At 45.8% G+C, this 25,995-nt stretch overlaps 1 protein-coding gene across 1 annotated transcript in view; it reads right to left on the reverse strand.

Moving 5' to 3' along the window:
* FSHR (follicle stimulating hormone receptor) overlaps positions 1-25,995 on the reverse strand; it is a 1,893,748-nt gene that overhangs the window by 840,366 nt on the left and 1,027,387 nt on the right. The gene's annotated exons all lie outside the window — the stretch shown is intronic.

The raw sequence follows: 25,995 nt of genomic DNA on the forward strand, positions 1-25,995 counted from the left end.
GACAGTAGGTGTGACAGGATGTATTTGGGTGTGAGAGTAGCTGTAAGAGTGTATGTCTGGGTGTGAGAGTGGGTGTGACATTGTTTCTAGTGGGTCTGTGAGTGGGTGCATCAGTGTCTGTAGGGGTCTGTGAGTGGGTGCATGAGGGTTTCAATGGGTCTTTGAGTGGGTGTGTGAGAGTCTGAGTGGGTTTGTGAGTGAGTGTGTCAGTGTCTGAGTGGGTCTCGGAGTGTGTGCATCAGTGTCTGAGTATGTATCTGAGTTGTGCATGAGGGTCACAGTGGGTTTGTGAGTGGGTGCATGAGTGTCTGAAAGGGTGCATGAGTGTCTGAGTGGGTCTGTAAGTGGGTGCGTGAGGGTCTGAATGAGTCTGTGAGTGGGTGTGTCAGTGTCTGAGAGGATCTGTGAGTGGGTGCATGAGAGTCTGAATGGGTTTGCGAGTGGGTGCATGAGTGTCTGGGTCTAAAAGTGGGTGTGGGAGTCTCTGAGTCGGTCTGAGTGTGTGCATGAGTGTCAAGTGGGCATATGAGTGGGCGTATCAGTCTCTAAGTACATGTATGAGTAAATGAATTGGTGTATGAATGAGTCTGTGACTTTAAAAAAACATTTGTTTTTTGCTTATTTGTAATTTTTCTTGATTAATGTCAATTAATCGTGAAAATCGTGTATGGTGAAGAAAAATAATTTTAAACCCAAAATTTGACCCTCAAACACTCCTATATCACTCTCCTGGGCTCAGGCTACCTCCACCCTCATACCTTATGCTACTTTTCATTTTGTTTTTCAGTGCCAGGGACCGTGTCCTGTTACCTAAAATGGCGGCCACAACTTTCTGTTCAGGTTGTGGCCAGCAAATCACAGTGCTTCTATCCGCATGTGCATTCGCAAAAAATTGTGAAAATTTGCACATTTTTCATCATATCAGATATACAAATTTGGATTTAGTTTAATATCTCAAAAACTAATGAACAGATATACACCAAATAGAGAAAGCATAATATGCATACCGAAAGGTAGCTTTCTGCCAGATTTGGTGTAATTACATTCAGTGGTTTGGGCTGTACTCGTGCCTAAAGGTCCTATGGGAATTAACATGAGAAATGCAACCTTTTGATCCCCCTTTTTCTCAACCCTACTTCATGGATCACCCCTAAACTTTCCATGTGCAACAAGCATCACTAAGGCACTTTCTTAGGACATTTTCGTGAAGATTGGTCCAACAGTGACAAAGATATAGGCAAGTCACAAAACACTTTTTCTATGGAAACTTGGTCCTAACTATAGAATTGGGAACACGATCATAACGAGGTGCGGTTGGCCAGTTCTAACTCTCATTTCAAACTGACACAGCACAACTTTTTGCACCAGACAAACCTCTCCCCACAGACACTTCATGCAATCTACCCTACAGGTTTGGATAGTTGCTCGTGGTGCCAAGCCCTACAGGCAAACTTTGTTCACATGGTATGAGACTGTACTGCTCTGTCCCCATACTGGAGAAAGATTCTTGATGACATTAATAGGGCTTCCGGATGGAAGATTCAGTTAACACTGCAGCAGGTCATATTGAGCCTTATCCCTACCCCTGCAAGAAAAACACTCAGCAGGAAGTTCATTCTCCTCTGCCTGATGTTGGTGAAATGACGATTAGATATCCATTGGCTCTCACCTGCACCTCCTAGAATTATGGTATGGCTGGGAGATGTAAATGAGTGGGCCATAGTGGAAGAACTCCATATGAAACAGGTTTGAACTCAGATGAATGACTATCCACTACTGATAAATCTCCCACATAACCTACTCACAGTTTAAGGTAACATCTGCCCCCCCCCCTTAACCGGCACTCCATCATATCCCTATCTACTCATGCGCAAGGCAACATAGATGTACAAGTTTGGGGGAGGGTGGCTGGCAAGGGGAGTTTCCAAAGAAGTTTCTGACTATTGATTTAGATTATCATTGTGTACAAGTTAACTGATGTACGGATATACAGCTCAAAGATTTATGCTAATGTTGTGCAGTATGTAATCCTAAATGGTGCTATCTTTTTGAAAATTAATAAAAATTATTTTAAAAAACGAACTACCTAAAGTCACTGAAAAAAAATAAAGGCTAATCTAATGTTTTAGTTAGGTGAATTGATCAGTGATAACGTTGTTTTGAACCAAAAATACACAGGGATTCACCAGTTATAAGTAATGTCATTTGGGATGTCATAAATTATGTCATACATCATGTCATGAGAGATGTAATGCGTGAGGTCATAAGAAGTGCATGCCGGGGGCGCAAGTTATAGTTCGCTCTGTAAACTATAACTGGTGAATTTCTTTGTTTTTTAGGCCACCACGTTAATGTTGTCACTGACAAATTCACCTAACTATAACATTACATTAAACTTTGCTTTTTTCAATTAAATGTTAGGGTTTATTTTAACATAAAGTGACATTTTATTACCATACATTAAGCCAATCACCTTCAGCCATATGCAGCAGAGGTTTGCCACAGGGCCTTATATTTGGTAAAGGGAAAGAGGGCCATTTGGCACCACTCCCTGAGCCTAATTAAACCCATTAGGCCCTGGGGACCCCAGGGCCTTATGTCTTTTTAAAGAGGAGGAGGCCAAGTGGCCTAACTCCCCAACCCTTATTAGGCCCCGTGGACGCCACCCCTCAGGACCTTTTATTTTTTAAAGAGGAGGGGCGCATGCAACCCTCTCCCTGAGCCCTTTTAGACCATGAGGATCCCATCCTCCAGGGCCTTTTTTATGAAAGGAGATGAAGGTGTTTGGCTCCCATCCCCAGGCAAAGGGACCCCCATCCCCCAGTGCCATTAGGAAAATTAAAGGAGAGGGGGCCCACATAGGCCCCATCCTCGAACTTTGTTAGAACCTGAGGAGCCCAACACCCATGGCCAACTAAAATTAAAGGGGGGGAGAGCCATGCACCCCCTTAACGTGCCTTGTTAGGCCCTTGGAACCCCATCCCTCAGGGCCAATCATTAAAAAAAAGAGTGGCCCTCTCCCTGAGATGTTATTGGCTTTGGAAACTCCCGTCCCCAAGGCACTTATTTCTAAATGATGGGTGCCCAACTAGGTCCCCTACCATACATTTGGGGGCCGCAAGTAAAGCCCCAACATTCCTGTGGCCCCAGCCAGCTCCCCACATGAAGCAGGAGTAAAAACTGCTCCAGCCCAGAGGGAGCACCACACCAACTATTGCAGCTCCTGCTAGGTGGGAGCCATTTTTGTTATGTTTCCCTGCTAGCATCACTGCCACAGGGAAACAGATCAAATATCTGCTCCCAGCCGGTGGGAGCATTTTCAAATTTTTCAAAGCTCCCAAAGGCTGGGAGCAGACTGTTTATTTGGTCTTGCATGGTGAAAGGTTTGAAAATGCTCCCTTGAAAGGAGAGCAAACACAGGTTTCCCTGCCCGCAATGGTGCGGGCTAGGAAGCTGATATGTCCCAGGGGTGAACTCCCCGGGACATAGAATGTGAGCCAGTCCCACAATATAAAGTCCCAAGGACCGTTAATGACTCAGGGAGGAGGAGTCACACAGTCCCCTCCTCTCTTTAAATACAGCCTGGGAGTGGGTTCCCTGGGGCATAAACTTAATAAATGAGGCCCGGGTGCCATTTTATTTTTTCAATCCACGGGAGTCGCACAGAATTATGGATTTTTCTTGCCAATTTCATTCTGTTTTTGCCTGAGAGTGTCCATCTGGGTCTGCCCCCCATTGGGCCCAGGGGGTCAGGGTATCCCTACCCTGTCCCCTTAATCTATTTTTCTTTTACTTCAGACCAGGGCACTGTAATGACTGCCAACAATATTTTTCTCATGCTGCTTGCAGTCAATCAGAGTACTGTCTCACACAGGAGTCTAACTTCTGTGGTAGCAATATAGCCTAGGGTTATTAAAGATACTTAGGCAAATCAGAACTCTGCATTTTTAAATAGGTGCTCCCTCAAAAGTCTCTCAAGCTTCATGTGGGCCCAACCATCCAGATATACAATTATTTTTGACCCATGATTTCCCAAAACTACTGAACGGAGTTACATCAAATCAAGAAAAACACAATTTGTGTACCAATATCAGCTTCCTACCAAATTTGGAGTAATTCCATTTAGCAGTTTTTGCAGTGGCCTTTCTTCAAGAAGTCTATAAAAATGCATGGAGATTTTATGTTATGGGACACCCCTGCTTGACAAGTCAGCCCCCAACACTTCCCGTGCACAAACTAGTCATAATGTATCACCATTTTGGAAAGCTTTGTGGAGATTCGTCAAACACTGTGAAAATTATTAGCAACACAATATATATATATGTTTTACTTGCCTAGATCTTTAGCACCATTTGACGAACCTTCACAACATTTTCCAAAATAAGTGTTGCTTTGATTCTTGTTGCACATGGAAAGTTTTGTGGTGCTCCGTCAAGCGGAGGCTGATAAGCAGGGGGCTCAAAAAAGTTTGTATTTCCCATGCTAATTTCCATAGGATTCTTTAGGCACGACTACAGGCTGATCTACTGGACGGAATTACACCAAATTTGGCAGAAAGCTGGCTATCCGCCACAGCTCCGAGGACAAACACCTCTCTGGAACTTTCATTGTTTTAATAATCAGGGGACCCACATCCACTGTCCTGGGGACTGCCACCTAGCCAGGGCTTTCCTTTATGAATAAGTGGGGGGCTGCCCCCCCACTGCCCTGGGGACCGACAACTCCCCAAGGATTTCAATTTAAATATGTGGGGGCCCGCAGCCCCCCTGCTGCCCTGGGGAGCGCTTCTGACCCAGGGCTTTCAATTAAAATATGCAGGGGGGCCTGGGGACTGCCATCTCATGAGGGCTTTCTTTTAAAATTACACACAGCTAATGTCTCATATGTTATATAATTGATAACATATTCTATGTCATCTTTCATATTCTCACTGCAACATTTGCAATACAATTGTTGATGAGACAACTGTGTATAATGAAGACATGAGATATAGTTATCGTAGGGCACGGGATTTAGCTATTTCAAAGAACTCTAACTATAACTGCTGAATTTCTATGGTTTTGTACGAGTAAATTCAGAACCTAACAATAATGTCCCTGTATCCTTTGTTGTTTCAGAGAATATATATATATATATATATATATATATATATATATATATATATATATATATATATATATAGTATATGCACATACATCTCCATCCGCACTGGTACTCCTCATATAATAACAAATCCACACTTCAAAAGGCGGTTGCCAGTAGGTAGTTATAGTTAGATAGTTAGAACCTAGTTTCCTCCCTGATGCCCCTCCCTCCCACCTCCTCTCATATGGCAGCCGCTGCGCCGCCGCGCCGCTGGCGCGTCGAAGGCACACCTAAAGTAAGCCCGTCTGCGCCCAGACTGCGCACAGCGCCAGTACCCCTGGTCCCCAAGACCAGCACGGCCCGCAACGCCATTACACCGCCAGCACCCTCCACACACTCAACACCGGACGAGCACACGCCTGCTTCCTGGCCTCCCCTAAGCACACCCAGGGACCCTTCACCTGCCGGAACTGCAGCCTCACCAGCCTCCAAATCGCCAAACCTCCTGCCGAGCTTGACCGCAACTACCTCCGATGCATCCAACTTAACACCCGCTCCGCACGCAAACACGCCATCAAACTCTGGGACCTGCTCCACACCTCCACCCTGGATGTCACCTTCCTGACTGAGACCTGGATGAATGCCTCCTCGGCCCCAGACATCGCCATAGCCATTCCGGATGGCTACAAGATCACCCGCAGGGATCGCACCAACGGAGTCGGAGGCGGAATTGCCATCATCAACAAGAACACCATTAGGGTCACAACGTATACTGACAACACCCTCAGCACCGCCGAACACCTGCACTTCCAGATCCACACCAACCCCAACACCACCCTCAGAGGAACCCTCATCTACAGACCCCCCGGACCTTGGCCTCAGTTCTGCGACTCCATCGCCGGCCTTGTCAGCAGGCACGCCCTAGCCTCAGCCGACTACGTCCTCCTCGGCGACCTGAACTTTCACCTGGAGAATAACAACGACCCCAACACCACCACCCTAATCGACAACCTCGCCACCCTCGGACTCAGACAACTCATCACTACCCCAACACACTCCGCTGGCCACACGCTGGATCCCGTCTTCTCCACTAGCCCCCACGTCACCTTCAGCCACACCACCGAACTCCCATGGACCGACCACCGCTGCATTCACTTCACCTTCGAGAAACCCACCACGCACCACTGCACCCAACAGATCCCCCGCCGCAACTGGATCAAAATCAGCCAAGACCAGCTGAACACCAGTCTCGCCCGAAAACCACCCACCGAACCCACCAATCCCGGCCTCACAGCCTGCAACCTCTGGCGCTGGATCGATGACTCTGCCAACACTCTCACCCTGCTCAATAAACCTTCCAATAGAGGTGCCAATAAGAGAGCCAGCTGGCTCACCTTCAAGCCTCCAAGCAAACCTGTCAGAAACTGGAGAGAAAGTGGCTCCTCGAACAGACCCCGGACAGCCATGCTGCCTTCAAGAACGCCATCCGCAATCACCATCACCTCATCAGATCTGCCAAGAAAACCTCCTTCAAAGACCGCCTGGACAACAACGCACACAACAGCAGGGAGCTCTCCAACATTGTGAATGAACTCTCCAACCCCAGCACAAACGACATCCCACCTTCACAAGACCTGTGCAACTCCCTCGCCACCTTCTTCCACCGCAAGATCACAGACATCCATGACAGCTTCAACAGCCAGACCACCCTGCCAATCACCGACTCCTAAGACTCTCCACCCACTTTCAACTACGACCCCCTGCTTGTCTGGGATAACGTGAATGAAGACGAAACAATCAAAACCATGGGCACAATCCACTCTGGATCTCCGTCAGACCCATGCCAGCACCACTTCTTTAAATAAGCAAGCGCCACCATCGCACCCCACCTCCGCAAAGTCATCAACATCTCCTTCGAGACCGCGACATACCCCCAGACCTGGAAGCATGCTGAGATCAAACCCCTACTCAAAAAACCCATGGTGGACCCGAGAGACCTCAAGAACATCCGCCCCATCTACCTGCTCCCATTCCCGGCCAAGGTCATTGAGAAGATCGTCAACAGACAACTGACCCACTACCTCGAAGAAAACAACATCCTGGACCCATCCCAGTCAGGGTTCCGCAGCAACCACAGTATGGAAACCCCCCTTATTGCCGCTACCGACGACATCAGGGTCCTGCTTGACAATAGCGAAACCGTGGCCCTCATCCTTCTGGACCTCTCGGCTGCCTTCGACACCGTCTGCCACCGCATCCTACGCACACACCTCCACAACGTAGGGATCCGGGACAAAGCTCTGGAGTGGACCACCTCCTTCCACTCCGGCAGAACCCAGAGCGTCCTCCTCCCCCCTTTCCGCTCCGAAGCCTCCAAGATCATCTGCGGTGTTCCCCAAGGTTCGTCCCTCAGCCCTACACTTTTCAATGTCTACATGGCCCCGCTCGCCTGCGTCGCCCGGCTGCACAACCTCAACATCATCTCCTACGCCGACGACACCCAACTGATCCTCTCCCTCACCAAGGACACCTTCACGGCCAAATCCAACCTCCACGAAGGAATGAAGGCCGTCACCAAATGGATGAGGAACAGCAAACTGAAGTTGAACTCAGATGAGACGGAGGTCCTCATCTTCGGCGCCAAACCCTCAGCCTTGGACGACTCGCAGTGGCCGACCGCTCTGGGAGCAGCCCCAACACCCACCAACCAAGCACGCAACCCGGGCATCATCCTCGACTCAACACTCTCCATGACCAGGCAAGTCAGCGCCGTCTCCTCAGCCTGCTTCAACACCCTCGGCATGCTCCGCAAGATCTACAGATGGATCCCCACAGATACAAGAAGAACAGTCACCCAAGCCCTCGTCAGCAGCAAACTTGACATTGGAAACACCCTCTACACAGGAGCCCCGGTCAAACTCCTCAAACGACTGCAATGCATAAAAAACGCCTCCGCACGCCTGATCCTCGATGCCCACCGCCAAAGCCACATCACTCCCCTTCTGAGAGACCTACACTGGCTCCCCGTCAACAAAAGGATAACCTTCAAGCACACAAGGCGCTCCACAACAATGTACCAGCCTACCTCAATGATGACTCACCTTCTACACCCCGTCCGGCCAACTCTGCTCAGCCGACTTCGCCCTTGCCACTGTACCCCACATCCAAAGAGCGACTACCAGAGGCAGATCTTTTTCCCACCTCACCGCCAAGACCTGGAACACTCTTCCCTTGCCCCTACGACAGACCGAAGACCTGCTGACTTTCAGGAAGTGGCTCAAAACCTGGCTATTTGAGCAGTAGCAGCACCCTCCCACCCCTCAGCGCCTTGAGACCCTCACAGGTGGTAGTGCGCTCTACAAATACACTGATTGATTGATTGATTGATTGATTGATTGATTGATTGATTGATTTCCATAGGATGAGTGTTTATTGTTTTGCCAATAACTTTGGGGCTGCTTGACGAATCTTCACAAAATGGTTAAAACTTACATTTTGCTCAGTTCAACTGCTGTCTTGAATTTTTGGGGTCAAGCATGGGCCGGGAAAAAAGGGGGGCCTGAAACACGTTTTCCTCATTGATTTTTCCATAGGGTTTTTAGGCAGGCCTACAGCACAAACTGCTGAACGGAATTACACCATATTTGGCATGAAGGTAGATCTTGTTGTGCAGATTGTGCATTTTGTAATTTGGTGTAAATCCATTCAGTAATTTTGGAGATATTAAAGGTAATAAATTTAGATATCTTGGGATGTAGATCCTCCGCGGATCCAACTGTCCTCGTGCTGATATCTGATTGGCTAGCAACACTTCAATTAGGAACTCATTTGAAGCTGAGTCCCAGAAAAAAATGGAAAAAAGAAAAGCGCCCAGAGTAGGGTCACCCTATGCCCCTAGCCTTGGGCGAGGGGTCCCGTAACGACCCCACTGGGGCTAAAAATCACATTTTTTAAAATGTCATGAGAATCTGCGGATCTGGATCTGTGGATATTTCAGGCATTTTTTTAAAAAAGGGAGGTCTCCCGTCCTTTTTCTTATTTTGCCCCCAGGTGGGAAAATTGCCAAGGGTATTGGGGGATTGAACAAGGAGCAGGATCACAGGGCCCCCCTCCTAAGGCTTGTAATAGCCCCGGGGGCTGCCAACTCCCCAGGTCGATACCAAAGAAATATGCGGTAACATGCAGCACTCCCACACTCCAGGGACCACCACCTCCCTGGGGCAGAAGGAAAAAGATTAGGTGGGGTTGGTTGCAGAAGCCCCGGCACCAGGGTCCACCACCTCCCTGGGATAACACATTAATTTCAAATAGGGAGGCCCATATAGCCTCCCCCACTGCCCCAGGGACTGTCACATCCCCAGGGCTAAAAGTGAAATAAACGCAGGGGGGCCTACATGGCCCAAACACTGAATTACATGCGGGGAGCCCCTGCAGCCCCAGGGACGCCACCTCCCCAGGGCTAAAATGAAAGAAAGACGGAGGTCCGTTAAGGACCTCCGGCCCCAAGGACTACCACCTCCTCTGGTCAAATGTAATGCTGAAGGGGGGCCACACTGTCACCCCGTGGGACTGTCTCTTGCTATGTTCCTGGGCAGCCCACCCCTGGGACATAGCTGTTTGCTTTGACTTGGAGGGAGCTTTGACAGCTCACACCAAGTCAGAGGAAACACTTTGCTTCCAGCGGGCTAGAGCTGTCAAAAATCTAACACCCGCTGGAAGCAGAGGATTCCTCTCTTTCCCTACCTGCAGAGATGTGGGCATAGAAACAGAGGAAGCAATTGCTTTTGCAGACTGGGAGCTTTATCTTTAGCAGCTCCTGGTGTGCAAAAGCAATGCCGGCAGCCACAGGTGGTGAAGAGCTGGCTGGCACCACAGGGGCCTTGAGGATCCCCCTGCAGTCCCATTGCGGCACCCAGAACAGATCGCAGGGCCCTGGGGTATGAGGCCCCTGGGGCTGAGATCAGCCAGGGGAGGGGGTTCTCAAAGTCCCTCCCCCCAAAAAAATATTATGGTCGGACCCTGGGTGATGGGGTAACGGGGGCCAAAATAGGCCAGGGGATGGGGCAGCACAGCTCCATCTCCCACTCTGGACATTTAACCAAAGAGGTAGCCAGTAGAAAGTGCACCAGTGGATGGACTCTTGCTGGATAAATGAGCAGATGAGCTTCCGGTCTTGATGCTCACTTCGCAGAAATTAAACCTCAACAGGAAGCACTTACAAATATAAACATAGCAGGTGTCCCAATTGAAGCTCGACTTCTGGAAAGGACAAATGATCCTAACTCCCAGGCTTGGCAAAGGTAAAGCAAGTGTGTTTACTCAGCGGTTCCACAATGAAAAACAATTTAAAATCCTTAGTCGAGGTGGATGCACCTTTTATCTATTGACGTGCAATTACACACTCACACTCACTCTCACACTCAGACAAGCACTCTCACAGCCACTCTCACACCCAGAGGCACACTCTCACACCAATTCTCACACTCAAAGAGACGGGCCCTGAGATCGACTTCCATCTTTGGCCTTTGGGTTGGATAGTTATAGAGGTTTGGCTGCAGGACCTGGCTGCCAACCCCCGCTGCGCAGGGCCATGGTTGGATTAATGTTTAGTAATGAAAATCACTTTACATTAAAAGAACCATAGAAAGTCACAGAAAAACATCAAAGGTTACAGCAACGGTATAATTACAAAATATAATTAAAAAACCTCAGACATTCACTTAAAAAAACAAAGGCTACAGGGACATATTAGTTAGTTTCTGAATTTACTCACGCAAACCATAGAAATTCAGATGTTATAGTTAGAGTTATTTCAAGTCATTATAATTTGTGGCCTAAAGTAACTATAACTCGTGCCCTCGTCATCCACTGCTAATTACCCCAGATATTACAGCATTCATGACAACTCTTATTACATCAATAAAAATATCTTGAAATATTAGAAGTCAAATTAATGAAGAAAAAACAATGCATGGTGGGGCATGAGTTATAGTTACCTTAGGCCGCAATATGGTTTGTCAATTAAAAAGAGTGAGATCACCTTTCAGTATGTAATGTAAATATTTATAGTGGAAAATAAATTAATGCATGAAATGACCACAGGCTCACCTAGACTAGAAGGCTTAACCTTCTGTGTGCATGCCTGAGACCTTAAACACTAGGTCATAGGTGACTCTTTACTGTGCAGTGTCAAGACTTAGCTATGACATTCAACCCAGAAGTGACCCTGACTTCGCAAGCTCCATACTTGTGGTACCCAGCTGCTCCTTATTCAGAGAATCATCTACTCTTTCTGTTTTTTACCGAGTCACATCTCTTGATGTTTTACATCATTCTGTTAACGTCCATTAATTCACTCATTCAGCAGCTTGTATGACCAGTTTCACAGTAGATTGAGAAGTACAGGAAGGTATAACCCATATCTGGGCACTTTGGGATCATAGATTCTGTGGTCCTGAAAAAAAACAATGACCCTTTTGGGCTAAAGTGGGCTGAAACATGTCGATCTGACTTGGTATATGTGAAGGAGATGTAATTCATTCCTATCACATTAAATTTGTTTTTTTAACATACTCTATCCCAGCCGTAGTAAAGTTGGATTGTAGCTAAGTGATAGAGGCATTTTTAGATACCTTTCTAACTTTCACTGCACTTTTTAGTATTTTTGTTCATGGATCCCTAATCATTTTCTGGACTTATGTGGAAACTACCCCCTTGTTTAGGGAAAGGAGGAGACCCCATGATGATGCTATTTGCTAAGAGTACACCAGAGTAACACTATACTTCTGGTATAAAATAGCTGGTGAACGTCTCCCAAAATAAACTAGAGGGACTCCTCAATAAAAAGCGTGCCAAGGTGAAGACATTCCATGTCTCTGAGTTGACCTCGGGTGCACCACACATGAACATCCGGTGAGCGCCCTTTGTGCACCATACGCGCTCTTTCCATACACAGAGAACACCTGTGACTATGTGCCTCTCACTGGAGGGACACCTATCTGTTCTGTGCACCCTATGGACCTTGTGAATCCCAGTCCCTCTGCTGAGGTTCAGGTGGGCTGCTATAGCTGGGCACTTGTAGCAGGGGACAAGAATGCACCCTGAAGGTGCAGATCGGGCCCATGTGGCATGCACAGGTGTGCTGTAGCATAGCCAATGAATGCCTAATGAACTGTGAGGTAGTGGTAGATGTGGACAAGCACATCTTGTGCAGGAGCTCACATGGGACCATGCAATCAGTCATTCTTCCTGCTCCTACACTGTGTGTGCCACCGCTACAATATCTCTTAGTGTATCAGGCATTCAGTGGTTGTACTGGAGCACACTGTAGGCACCAACAATGTAATACTGGTGTGGCCTGGAGTCAGCATTATGACACCAAGCATGAACACCCAGGCATTTGCACTCTGTGTCTGCGGGAGTGTAGATGCAGCACACCACACTAGGAGAACATGCAGCATGCCTTTTCTACAACCCAGTAAACACAGTTTTCAAGCCCCCATAGGCTTCCCAATGGGCTTTATTTAATTTTTGCTGCAAATTCACAGCTATGTTGCAAATTTGCAAAAACAACAGAAGATAGATGGAATGCAGAACAAATCAAACATTCACCCCCGGTCACAGATCTTGGTTTAATTCATCATTTTTTTTAGCTTGCCATGCCATTCCAGCTCAGACCCAGCCATATGCAAATCAGTCATGACCCTGTTCACCCATTGAAACAGTCCAGCCGGAACTACCAGGCCAGGTCCTCCCTGGACCAGAAACAAGCATTGTGGAACCGGATTCAGAGTATCACCCTTCATCAGCCATTCCAGCTTCAATCTGGTGGCATAGCAAGCAGAGGACCCACGTCTGGGCATACCCTTCCCACTTGGGGTAACAAATGCAAAAACAACAGAAGGTGGACGGAATGCAGAACAAATCAAACATTCACCCCCAGTCATAGATCTGGATGTAATCCATCAGTTTATTTGCTTGCCATGCCATTTCAGCTCAGACCCAGCCATATGCAAATCAGTCTTGACCCTGTTCACCCATGGGAACAGTCAAGCCCGAACTGCCAGGCCAGGTCCTCCCTGGGCCAGAAACAAGCATCCTGGCACCGGTTTTAGGGAATCAACCTTCATCAGCCAGGCTAGCTTGAATCTAATGGATTGAACCTAGATCTATGGCTGGGGGTGAATGTTTGATTGGACTGGTCGATCTGTTCCTGATGTTTGTTGTCTCTTCCTCTTCCCCACCTCGTCTTGTCCCTCCGCTTCCTCGTCCTCTGCTTTTACCTAATTGTGGTGTGGCCATTTGCATCAATCACATCTCCCCCTGAAAATCCAACTTACTAAGTGGTGCCTCATCCGCTGAAGAACCTGGATCAGAGCCCACATCAGAGAGATTGTGCAGTGCACTTGCATTTCCTCTTATGTCCATCTTTTCCTTGGTTCTCAGAGTGTCATATTTGCATGCAAAGGTATAAATTCTGCCATGTTCATAGTCCATTTTGTCTCTGTGAAATGTCTGTGCCTTCCATGTCTTGATTTCAATTTCCTTCTTTTTAATACGTTCTTCCATTTTCTCCAATAGCTGTTGAACTTCATGTTGATTAGCAACCCCTTCAAGTTCTTTTGTCAAAGTTTCTATAATCTTAATTTGTTCCTCCGTGCATCTTTTCGCTTGAGTGATAAGGGTGCCCATAAGTTTAAGAGAGCAGGCAGCAGTTTATGTTTTCCACTCTTCTAATAAGTCTGGATCCATATCACCTAAGGTGGGTAATATCAAGATACACATCCCTCTTGGTACTCTATCATTTTCTATATACTTGGTTAATGATGCCAACTCCCACCATTTTTTCAATTACGAAATACGTGCTTTTTCCAAATCCTTAATAATGTTGGAAGTGGTGCGAGATCTTATGGCTGAGGGTCTAATGGTATCCAGATCATGATTGGTTTCACTGAAAAGTTCCGCTGCCGTTCGCTCCCATAGCAGCCTCCATTCATCCATGTTGTTGTGAAAGATAAGTATTGATGAATAGCTCAACTGGAGAATTCAAAATGTAGTCAAAAAGTGCCCTTATGTTGAATTGTGCTAAACTATCGAATTCATAAAAAAGGGAACAGCGTATATCTTGGCACAGTATTCACCAACATTTCTGCAGACGAAAATCAACCTTCAAGATGGTACTGTAGAGCTGATTCATGTAAATATTTAAAATCTCTTGATACGCCGGGTAATGGCTGTCAAGAATTGGCCCTACCCGGACCGGCATCAATGGGAAGAGGAGCAATCTCCTGTTTCCTATGGTAGGAAATCCATAGAGTATGGGCGCCCTTCGACTCCCCAGAAAACAAGAAAACTCCTACAGTAAGTTTGTAGCACTTCAATAGTTCCCAGCGGTATGATGCGGTGCTGCATGTTCCAACAAAGCTTGATTCCACCCGTATAAATGCTCCATGCGCACTCTCTTCAGTGTGCCAGCTGTAACACGTACAAGGGAAATGCGATCCATATACTTCAAAATGGTGAAACCCGCTCACCAAACAGCTGTACCATATCCAAATGTACCATCAGCGAAATAACAAGGAAATATTTATTCTTCCATAAAGTTTGTCTCCTTTATTATAAATACGTTGTTGAATAAAGACGCTGTTACCCAGCAAAAATGTCTATGCGTTTCGGCTAATGCCATCAACTGGACATGTTTGCCCCCCAAAACATGCTCTAAATATATCAATCGTGAGCCCTCATCTATTTCCATTGTCAACTAGTGTTTGTAAAAACGGCGGCCATCTTTAAATGAACACATTGTTCAATCCTCATCTATTGCATACAATTGTAATGTGTTCTATGTTGTCATCTATAATGTAAAACATAATAGTGATACATATATCCATGTCAATTTGACTAAGTTCTCAATCTAAACCCTAAGGATTGTGACAATTGAGCATATTTTAAAATGATTATTACTCTCCAAAGTCGAGTGAAGGCGTAAAAGGTTAATTCACAGAATCAAAACCCTCATGTTGATTCTTATAATGCTACCCTTAGATGGTTGTCACAAACACCTAATTGGTCATTCATGATTAGCTGAAATCACAATACATTAACATTCGTATAGATGTACAGAATTGTACCCCTAGATATCATAACTTTAATTCATAAACTATATCATCTCTTACTTGTTAGCAATGGAGGGAGACCAGCCAATAGTTTCTAAAATAACTCATGGGCATATATATATATCTTAAATGCCAAGCAAAAGGTTAGGGTCACCATCTGCTGGTGCTGGTGACAGAAGAGACCACCCTCAAATTATTTATGTATCCAAAAGTATTATTCACTGCACTCCAAATAATCTTTTAGAGTGTTTATTATTCAAACAAACAGCAATCACCAAAGCGTTTCATCTCCACTTGAGTCTTGTTCACGATCAGTGAGTCCTGTTACTCTCACCCTTAAATAGTAAAATGTGATCCTGCCCCATACTAGTGCATTCTGGGTATGGTAGTCTAATCAAACATAACCAAGCAAATGAAAAGCAATACATGAAAAAAATAATAACAAAGGGCAACATAAGCAATGCCCAATTCTTTCAGATGGACAGATTATCTCTACATTTTCAATTGCTTTATGGATTAGCAATTTTAAAATGTTATTTATAAAATGATAAGTATTTCCTAAGGACTATCAATGTCAATTAGTTTATGTAGTCATAGAAAGGGGGGTGAGAAAAGAATTGTGTGAATCCCATTTGTAATATAACAGTGAACTGTTTTAAGTGTGTAGGAAAGTACCATCTTGCCTGGCATGTTACCCCCATGTTTCACTGTATATATGTTGTTTTAGTTGTATGTGTCACTGGGACCCTGTTCACCAGGGCCCCAGTGCTCATAAGTGTGCCTGAATGTGTTACCTGTGTAGTGACTAACTGTCTCACTGAGGCTCTGCTAATCAGAACCTCAGTGGTTATGCTCTCTCATTTCTTTCCAAATTGTCACTAACAGGCTAGTGACTAATTTTACCAATTTACATTGGCTTACTGGAACACCCTTATAATTCCCTAGTATATGGTACTGAGGTACCCAGGGTATTGGGGTTCCAGGAGATCCCTATGGGCTGCAGCATTTCTTTTGCCACCCATAGGGAGCTCTGACAATTCTTACACAGGCCTGCCACTGCAGCCTGAGTGAAATAACGTCCACGTTATTTCACAGCCATTTTACACTGCACTTAAGTAACTTATAAGTCACCTATATGTCTAACCTTTACCTGGTAAAGGTTGGGTGCAAAGTTACTTAGTGTGAGGGCACCCTGGCACTAGCCAAGGTGCCCCCACATTGTTCAGGGCCAATTCCCCGGACTTTGTGAGTACGGGGACACCATTACACGCGTGCACTACATATAGGTCACTACCTATATGTAGCTTCACAATGGTAACTCTGAATATGGCCATGTAACATGTCTATGATCATGGAATTGCCCCCTCTATGCCATCCTGGCATAGTTGGCACAATCCCATGATCCCAGTGGTCTGTAGCACAGACCCTGGTACTGCCAAACTGCCTTTCCTGGGGTTTCACTGCAGCTGCTGCTGCTGCCAACCCCTCAGACAGGCATCTGCCCTCCTGGGGTCCAGCCAGGCCTGGCCCAGGATGGCAGAACAAAGAAGTTCCTCTGAGAGAGGGTGTTACACCCTCTCCCTTTGGAAAATGGTGTGAAGGCAGGGGAGGAGTAGCCTCCCCCAGCCTCTGGAAATGCTTTCTTGGGCACAGATATGCCCAATTCTGCATAAGCCAGTCTACACCGGTTCAGGGGACCCCTTAGCCCTGCTCTGGCGCGAAACTGGACAAAGGAAAGGGGAGTGACCACTCCCCTGACCTGCACCTCCCCTGGGAGGTGTCCAGAGCTCCTCCAGTGTGCTCCAGACCTCTGCCATCTTGGAAACAGAGGTGCTGCTGGCACACTGGACTGCTCTGAGTGGCCAGTGCCACCAGGTGACGTCAGAGACTCCTTCTGATAGGCTCCTTCAGGTGTTAGTAGCCTATCCTCTCTCCTAGGTAGCCAAACCCTCTTTTCTGGCTATTTAGGGTCTCTGTCTCTGGGGAAACTTTAGATAACGAATGCAAGAGCTCATCCGAGTTCCTCTGCATCTCTCTCTTCACCTTCTGACAAGGAATCGACTGCTGACCGCGCTGGAAGCCTGCAAAACTGCAACATAGTAGCAAAGACGACTACTGCAACTCTGTAACGCTGATCCTGCCGCCTTCTCGACTGTTTTCCTGGTGGTGCATGCTGTGGGGGTAGTCTGCCTCCTCTCTGCACTAGAAGCTCCGAAGAAATCTCCTGTGGGTCGACGGAATCTTCCCCCTGCAACCGCAGGCACCAAAAAGCTGCATTACCGGTCCCTTGGGTCTCCTCTCAGCATGACGAGCGAGGTCCCTTGAATCCAGCAACTCTGTCCAAGTGACCCCCACAGTCCAGTGACTCTTCAGTCCAAGTTTGGTGGAGGTAAGTCCTTGCCTCACCTCGCTAGACTGCATTGCTGGGAACCGCGACTTTTGCAGCTACTCCGGCCCCTGTGCACTTCCACCGGAAATCCTTTGTGCACAGCCAAGCCTGGGTCCACGACACTCTAACCTGCATTGCACGACTTTCTAAGTTGGTCTCCGGCGACGTGGGACTCCTTTGTGTAACTTCGGGTGAGCACTGTTTCATGCATCCTCGTAGTGCCTGTTTCTGGCACTTCTCTGGGTGATACCTGCTGCTAAGAGGGCTCCTTGTCTTGCTCGACGTCCCCTCTACCTCCTGGTCCAATTTGCGACCTCCTGGTCCCTCCTGGGCCACAGCAGCATCCAAAAACACTAACTGCATGATTTACAGCTAGCAAGGCTTGTTGGTGTTCTTTCGGCGGGAAAACACTTTTGCACGACTCTCCACGGCGAGAGGGATCCGTCTACCAAAGGGGAAGTCTCTAGCCCTTTTCGTTCCTGCAGAAACCTCAGCTTCTTCTGTCCAGTAGAAGCTTCTTTGCATCCACAGCTGGCATTTCCTGGGCATATGCCCATCTCCGACTTGCTTGTGACTTTTGGACTTGGTCCCCTTGTTCCACAGGTACCCTAGATTGGAAATCCATCATTGTTGCATTGTTGGTTTGTGTCTTTCCTGCATTATTCCTCTAACACGACTTCTTTATCCTTAGGGGAACTTTAGTGCACTTTGCACTCACTTTTCAGGGTCTTGGGGAGGGTTATTTTTCTAACTCTCACTATTTTCTAATAGTCCCAGCAACCCTCTACAAGGTCACATAGGTTTGGGGTCCATTCGTGGTTCGCATTCCACTTTTGGAGTATATGGTTTGTGTTGCCCCTATCCCTATGTGTCCCCATTGCATCCTATTGTAACTATACATTGTTTGCACTGTTTTCTAAGACTATACTGCATATTTTTGCTATTGTGTATATATATCTTGTGTATATTTCCTATCCTCTCACTGAGGGTACACTCTAAGATACTTTGGCATATTGTCATAAAAATAAAGTACCTTTATTTTTAGTATAACTGTGTATTGTGTTTTCTTATGATATTGTGCATATGACACTAAGTGGTACTGTAGAAGCTTCACACGTCTCCTAGTTCAGCCTAAGCTGCTCTGCTAAGCTACCATTATCTATCAGCCTAAGCTGCTAGACACCCTATACACTAATAAGGGATAACTGGGCCTGGTGCAAGGTGCAAGTACCCCTTGGTACTCACTACAAGCCAGTCCAGCCTCCTACAAAGTGCCATTATTAATGATTTTTTTCCAATGTTGCCTAAGTGTTTCATACCTTTTGATACTTAATTTCATGGGAGAGAGAAAGATTCTATACTCTGTACCTTTACACGTCTCTTCTCGCAACAATATTGGCTAAGTGCCCAACAAAAATACATATTGTAAATAATGCGATAAGTGCCATCACAAATGTAGAATACAACCTAATATTAATAATAATAATTACTTCAAAGTTTTAAAAACTATTCAATACAATTGTCTAAATTGTTCATATATATATGTATATATATATATATATATATATATATATATATATATATATGTGTGAAAAGGAGAGTTTAGGCATGTCAAAGGGAGTTATTTCAACAGGTCACAATTGCAGTTTTAAAGCTGCACAGGGTAGGGTAGTAAATCTGCAGTGATGTTTGCACTCTCACCCTAGTGGTGTCACAATGTGTGTTGCAATCCACTAGCGACATTTAACTTATGCTTTCTGGGTACACTTTATAACATATTCTAGGGACCTATAGGCAAGTTAAAATATGGCAATTAGGAGAATAGTCAATTTCAACATATTTTAGGAGTCAGAGCACATGCTGATGCCTGATTAACAAAGCCACAGGTCACAGAGTCAAAACAACTACAGCAATAGTCCAAGTAATTGGAGTGATCATGCAAAAAGAGGCATTTTTTTACATAGTTAGAGGCCAAGCATGTGGCTCTACCATTTGTTGATCTGGTAGGCATGCGAAGGATATGGTGATATGAACCACTCTTATCTTCAAAGTGACTAGACTGTCTTAAATATAATCTGTGCTGGGTTTTACTCCAGAGAACTACTAACACATACCGGCGAGCTACTTTTAACTTCTGAGATACCTTTTGGAGACCCCTAATCTAATACATATGCTAACAGTGCAACATAACAAGGCTTTTATACGAATGGTGATCTCTGCGCAGTTGTTAATGTTTTAAAAAAAACATCATATTAGCAACGGTGATGCATCACAGTATGATTTGCACAAATTAGGGCACACTTTTAGAGTGGAATGTTAGTGAATGCATTAGCTCCATGCTGTACACATTTACTCAATCTATTGCTAAAAACAAAGAAAAGGTATGATTCCACCCACTAATTGTTTTTAAATATTATCAATCAAATCAGGGGGCATATTTATACTCCGTCTGCGCCGAATGTGTGTCAAAAATTTTGATGCACATTCAGTGCAAATGTTGCCCCGTTTTAAACTTTGACGCCCGAGCCCGCGGACGTCAAAATTCCGCCGTGTGCATCATTTTTTGGATGCGGCAACCCGCCTTGCGTTAATGATATGCAAGGTAGGCGTTCCCGTCCAAAAAATGACGTAAACAGCTGTGCGTCATATTTACGTATCCGGGCAAAAATGACGAACGGCCGGGAGGCGGAGCCGGAAAATGACACACAGCCCGATTTGCGTCAAAAATTAACGCCTGGGTCAGGGCAGGCGTTAAAATGGGGCAAACACAGCTCTATTTAATCAGAACACACAGAAGCAACAGCAGAGCAGCAGAGCTGCAACAGGGAGACATGGAGGTGATTCTTATCCAGTGTGCACGCAGACGCAGAGCCCAGCAGCTACAACAGCAGCTACCACAACACCAGCAGGGATCCCAAAGGCAGCGCAGAAGGCAGGAGAGGATATTCTGCCCCAGAACAACCCTTTATGGCCTCAGGGAACACAACATCATCCAGAGGTACAGGTTGAACTGGCAGGCCATTCAGCAGCTGCTGCGAAACATTGAACCGCAGTTGGCACGCACTTTGCTGACACCGCGCACCATCCCAACAGAAACCAAGCCGCTTGCCGTACTTCACATGCTGGCAAGTGGCTCATTTCAAACAACTGGTGCCCTGGTTGCCGGAATATCACAATCATCATTCTCTGCCTTTTTGCCCAAAGTACTGGATGCCATCATTGGACTTACACTCTGCCACATCTGCTTCCCTAACACACTGGAGAAGCAGCAGGAAACAAAACAGGGGTTCTACCTCATCAGTGGCTTCCCACACATCCTTGGTGCAATCGACTGCACACATGTACGCCTTGTGCCACCTGCTGCAACTGAACACCTCTACTGCAACAGGAAGCACACACATTCCATCAATGTGCAGGCCATTGTCGATCACCAGGGATTGATCACCAACATCGTGGCTAAATATCCTGGGAGCATCCATGACTCCTTCATCTTCCGTCACTGCACCATCAATGAACACTTCCAGGATGGACGGTATGGCAATGGACTACTTGTTGGTAAGTACAAAAACCTACTTATATACTCACTGCACAGCAACCCTCTAGGACACACAACACATACACCACAACAGCAACATGTGGACAGGAACACACTGAGGTCGTGACATCGCTAGCCATGTTTCATAGGTCTGCAGTGAACCTGTCACACATCTGAAATTAGTGTACAGTCTAATGTTAAGACGTCAATGAACACAACGTGTGGAGTGGGTTGCCTAAATGTCACCTTGCAAATTGTAAGTGTCCCAATGACGTTTACATTAATCCATTGCATAAGTCTTAAAGGTATGGGATGTCCAGGGTACATTGATATGAACGTGTTAACAACACTGTCAATTTTAACCTGTGTATGGCACTATCATCTCACCCCCAGTGAAGACACAGGGACACCTGTATCACAAGTCACAATGCTAGGGAGGGCACACTGTACTGCAATCCCAAAACATGCTGCTGACAACCAGTTAGCAGCCAAACACTCATGCAGCCAAGGAAACAACACAATGCAGATGGTACATCCTACAAGCCTAGGATGCGACATTATAACACAAAAGAGTCACAGACAACACAAGACAACTACTGCCATGAAAGGTAATTTCAATAGGGCCAGCTACATCAACATGAGCCCATTCATTTTCTCTTGCAGCTGATCATGGGTATGGCATCCAGCCATGGATATTGACACCTATTGGCAACCCGAGTACTGCAGCAGAGCGTGCCTACAACGACGCACATAGAAGGACACGCACCATAGTCGAGAGGACATCCTCAAGTCAAGGTTCTGGTGCCTCAATATCACTGGTGGTAGCCTCCTATATTCCCCAGAGATGGTCTGTAAGATCATCCTAACATGTGCAATATTGCACAACATTTGCATCAAAAGGAACATTCCCCTCCTGGAACCAGAGCCACACATGCCTGAAGAGGAGGATGCCGGCCTGCAACATGAGGGGGAACTACAGAACACGGCCGCTGGTATACGCAGACGGCAACATATCATCAACAATTTCTTTTAAATATAATCACCATCACACTTTAATGAACTAATTTAAATAAACACCTATAATAATCACCATATCATGGTCTGGCTAATCATTTTTGCACACCTTCATCTCTAGTTATCAGAATAAGAGTGTTGCCTAATGGAGCATTGCTGATATACTGATTAGGACACTGAAACTCCCAGAGCTAATGTGATGCGTAACATACAATGGTCACATACACACACACTGTAAATGACATATATCATGTACATTTCTCCTTTGAAGGCCAATAGCAAAGGACCACACCTATTTCACACATACATGTTGAAATTAAAGTCCAACGCAGCATATGGCACACAACTAAGACACCATCACTCAATAAGGGGAAAACAAGCCTCATACATGAGGCAGTCGATGTGCTTTTGCATCAGTAACAGGAATGTCTGACCAGACCCTTGACAGCAGTAAGTCCAACTGCATCCAATATTTGCAAGGACTATCTGTGACCAGAGTTCCATAGAAGCAGAACATAGACAGCACAAGTGCCACTCATATGAGCAGCATTGTGCACATGACATTCCATGTACATGTCAGCCCATTTCCTAACTCCTGACACACCCATGCTCCTGGTCAAAACCCACCTGTCTGAAGAGGTCCCTGGAATACTAAGATGTGTACCCTGATATGCCCTCCTCTATACACACAGACTAACAATAGCAATCCAGTGTGCTACACCCTTTCCTATGGTATGCCATTGTCATAGAACATCTGACTGCATGGACGTCAGGTCAATTAATACACTGGCTTCTAGTTTCTAAGCCCTGTTAGCACCTGTAGATTGCTATCCGTGTGAAAAAGTCTGTTTGCCATTAGAATGCAAATCTCCCCTACAGGACTTGTGAGAAACAGATGCAGCCCACACCTGTGATCACCTCCATGCACACCACCCATTTCAATAAGCACTGCCCCTGCTGATGCCTGGAACAGCATAGGAGTTGCCATTATGTGAAATACACTGTTAAGCATTGATACTAATTAAGCCGTGTAACACAGCTCTTGGGTTCATTTGTCACCTTCAAAAACACATGACATACACAGTTTGACATGTCAACTGTCTAGTTTTTCCTCCAAACAGTCTGAGTCAGACCACTGATTATGTAACTTGTCAAATTGCTGGATCCTGATTCACCCTGCATTCTGTCAGCCTGACTGGCATATGTCTGTGCGTCACACTAAAGTATCCCTGTGTCTACATATGTACCACACTTGCGTTAGCAAACCTCTCATTCATCAGGGGGTATTGGGCATGGGCTTCTTCAATGCATACACAAATACATTGTATAGCATCATCTGCCTTTTAACTGTACCATATGAGTTAAATCCTCTGTGAAAAGCAAAATTCATGGCCCATCCCTTGTCTGGGTGTCATTTATGCATGAATGACAAAGTTTGACAGTGTCCCAGGGCCGTATGCAGGGATTGGGTACGGGGCCTTCAGCAGAATCACAGTGCTCACAGCATATTGATGGGCCGTGTGTGGTCAATAGCTGCGAGAATAATCAGCACAGAGGCTATGATGTTCCCAGATGCAGTGGGAATTGCAGAGGCTAACCTGTGTACAAATGTTGTAATGACACCTGCCGGAACATGACACCTGAGACATTATCTCACTCAGCACACCAAGTTTGCCCTGTTGAGTGTCTCATTACATGTCTTTAGTGACAGGGTGGGACCATCCCCATGTAGGTTCACATGTCCTCATCCACTTTACTCACATTGATCAACCAAGGATACTCAGTAGATACAGGATTAGCTGCCACTGACTCATGATGAGTCCTGGACCAAACAGTGACACATTACACCCCAAAAAATATACAGGATCATCACTGGACCACACACATGAACAAGACACCTATGTGCAATTGATCACTGGAAATATGTGGACACGTGCTGCCTCGTCTGCTGGTCCACCACAGCCACTTGAGAGTTGTGGCTCACTTCTATGACCTCAACAGTGGTGTCATCATACATTTGTGATTCACCTTTGTCTGTCTGGGCAAATAACATGGTACCCACTTCCTCAATGCATGTGTATGACTCACTGTGGGATTCACCAACTAGTGCCTAGGAAACTGGTACCAAAACTCTAGGACATAGGATGTTGAAAATGTGGACCTTTGACATGAACAAGCGTCTGCCATCTATCTGGTGCATGCATTGTCACATGTGGTGTCTACGTTACCCTAAATCTTGGAAGTCCACATTACGGATGTTGCTACATGTATGACTAACACATGTCCTCTCTCATTTCCACAATGACTTGCATCTAAGGATTGGACACATAGACGTCACATTCATACAAGCATATGTGCAATAATGCTTCATGTGATACACACACACTTGGTCAACAAATACATTACTTGCCAAAGCACACACACTGAGCTAAACACATTGTTATCCTCTCCTTATGCCAAACATGCCCAATTTGTGCAACACATATATGTAGGCAACACATATGGCCATCTAGTGCGTCAGCCAACCGTACAAAATACTGTGAAGGAAGTAGAGGATCAGGGTCCGCTGGAATATGATGTCACACATGTGAACATACACCATCAACACCATAGTGGGTGCAATCAGCCTATCTATGATGTGTCCCAAATGTAACATAACATAAAAACTGAAAAAATGGCCAAAACCTGTTTATTCACTGAAATTTTTACGTTCCCAGCGTTATGCGTCATTTTTTGTCCACCAATAATATATTTGCGTCATTTTTTTTTTATGCACAGGAGTGATCATTTGGCCGCATCCAGATATTTGTACAGGCCATGTACTATTGTTTGGATGCGGGCTAATTTTCACTCCTGTGCGTAAAAAAAAAATGACGCAAATACAGTATTGATAGACAAAAAATGACGCATAACGCGAAAAAGGGTGGACATTTCATACAGGAAGTGATGTAATAGGATATCCTGTTTACAGATCATGTACAGTGGGTGTACTTTCACTTTGCAGTCTATGATTCTTCTAGACTGTGTGGCTGTGTAGAGAGTGGTGTCCTAAGATTTTGTGCTTTTTTGTCCTGTGTGCTGTCTCTATTGTCAATTTGTAAAATAAATATTGTTGGTGTATACTGTCCTACTGTGTTTTGTGTACATTTGTTCATTTATCTAGTGTTTTTGTTGTGTGTGGGAGTCTGTTGTGGGTAGTGGTAGTTTGGGGATAGTTGGGCACTTTTAGTGGTTAAGTTTACTTTTCTTCTGTATTTGTATCCCTACTTTCCCCCTTTTCCCCTTTCTATTTCTTTAACCCCTATTCCCTTTCACATTTCCACCATGTCTGGTAGGCCACATCTTGGCAGGATGGGTGAAGAGGAGTTGGGGGGCTTCATATGGCTTGTGTGCCATTTCTTGCCACTGAAGATCGAGGCAGGGGGCAGGGTGATACAGGGGTATCACACAGAGGTGCGCAGAATCCGGTGGGTAAAGGTGCTGCATCACCTGCAGCGTGTTTATGCCAGCCAGAGAAGTGACCACCAGCTGAAGCACCGGTGGGCTGACCTCATCACCAGGGAGCAGGATCTCTTGGACCACCTGGGAATCGTGATTGGTAGCCCTGTTGGTGAGTACTAATCATGTAACTGTGCACGATTAAATGCTCTGACATCCGATGATTTGTACTATGTCTGCCAGCTAACTTGCTGACTGTGTGTAATGCTGGGGAAACATACAGTGATAAATGATGCACTATGGTAAGGATCACAATTGTTGGCTGTCAGGTAGCACGTGCTCAGCAAACTTACAGGATACTTTTCCATGAAGTAAATTGGTGTGGCCTTTGTGTCAGACAACCAAACAAAATAGGAGCC

Source organism: Pleurodeles waltl, chromosome 5 (assembly GCF_031143425.1).
Source record: "Pleurodeles waltl isolate 20211129_DDA chromosome 5, aPleWal1.hap1.20221129, whole genome shotgun sequence".
Lineage (NCBI taxonomy): Eukaryota > Metazoa > Chordata > Amphibia > Caudata > Salamandridae > Pleurodeles > Pleurodeles waltl.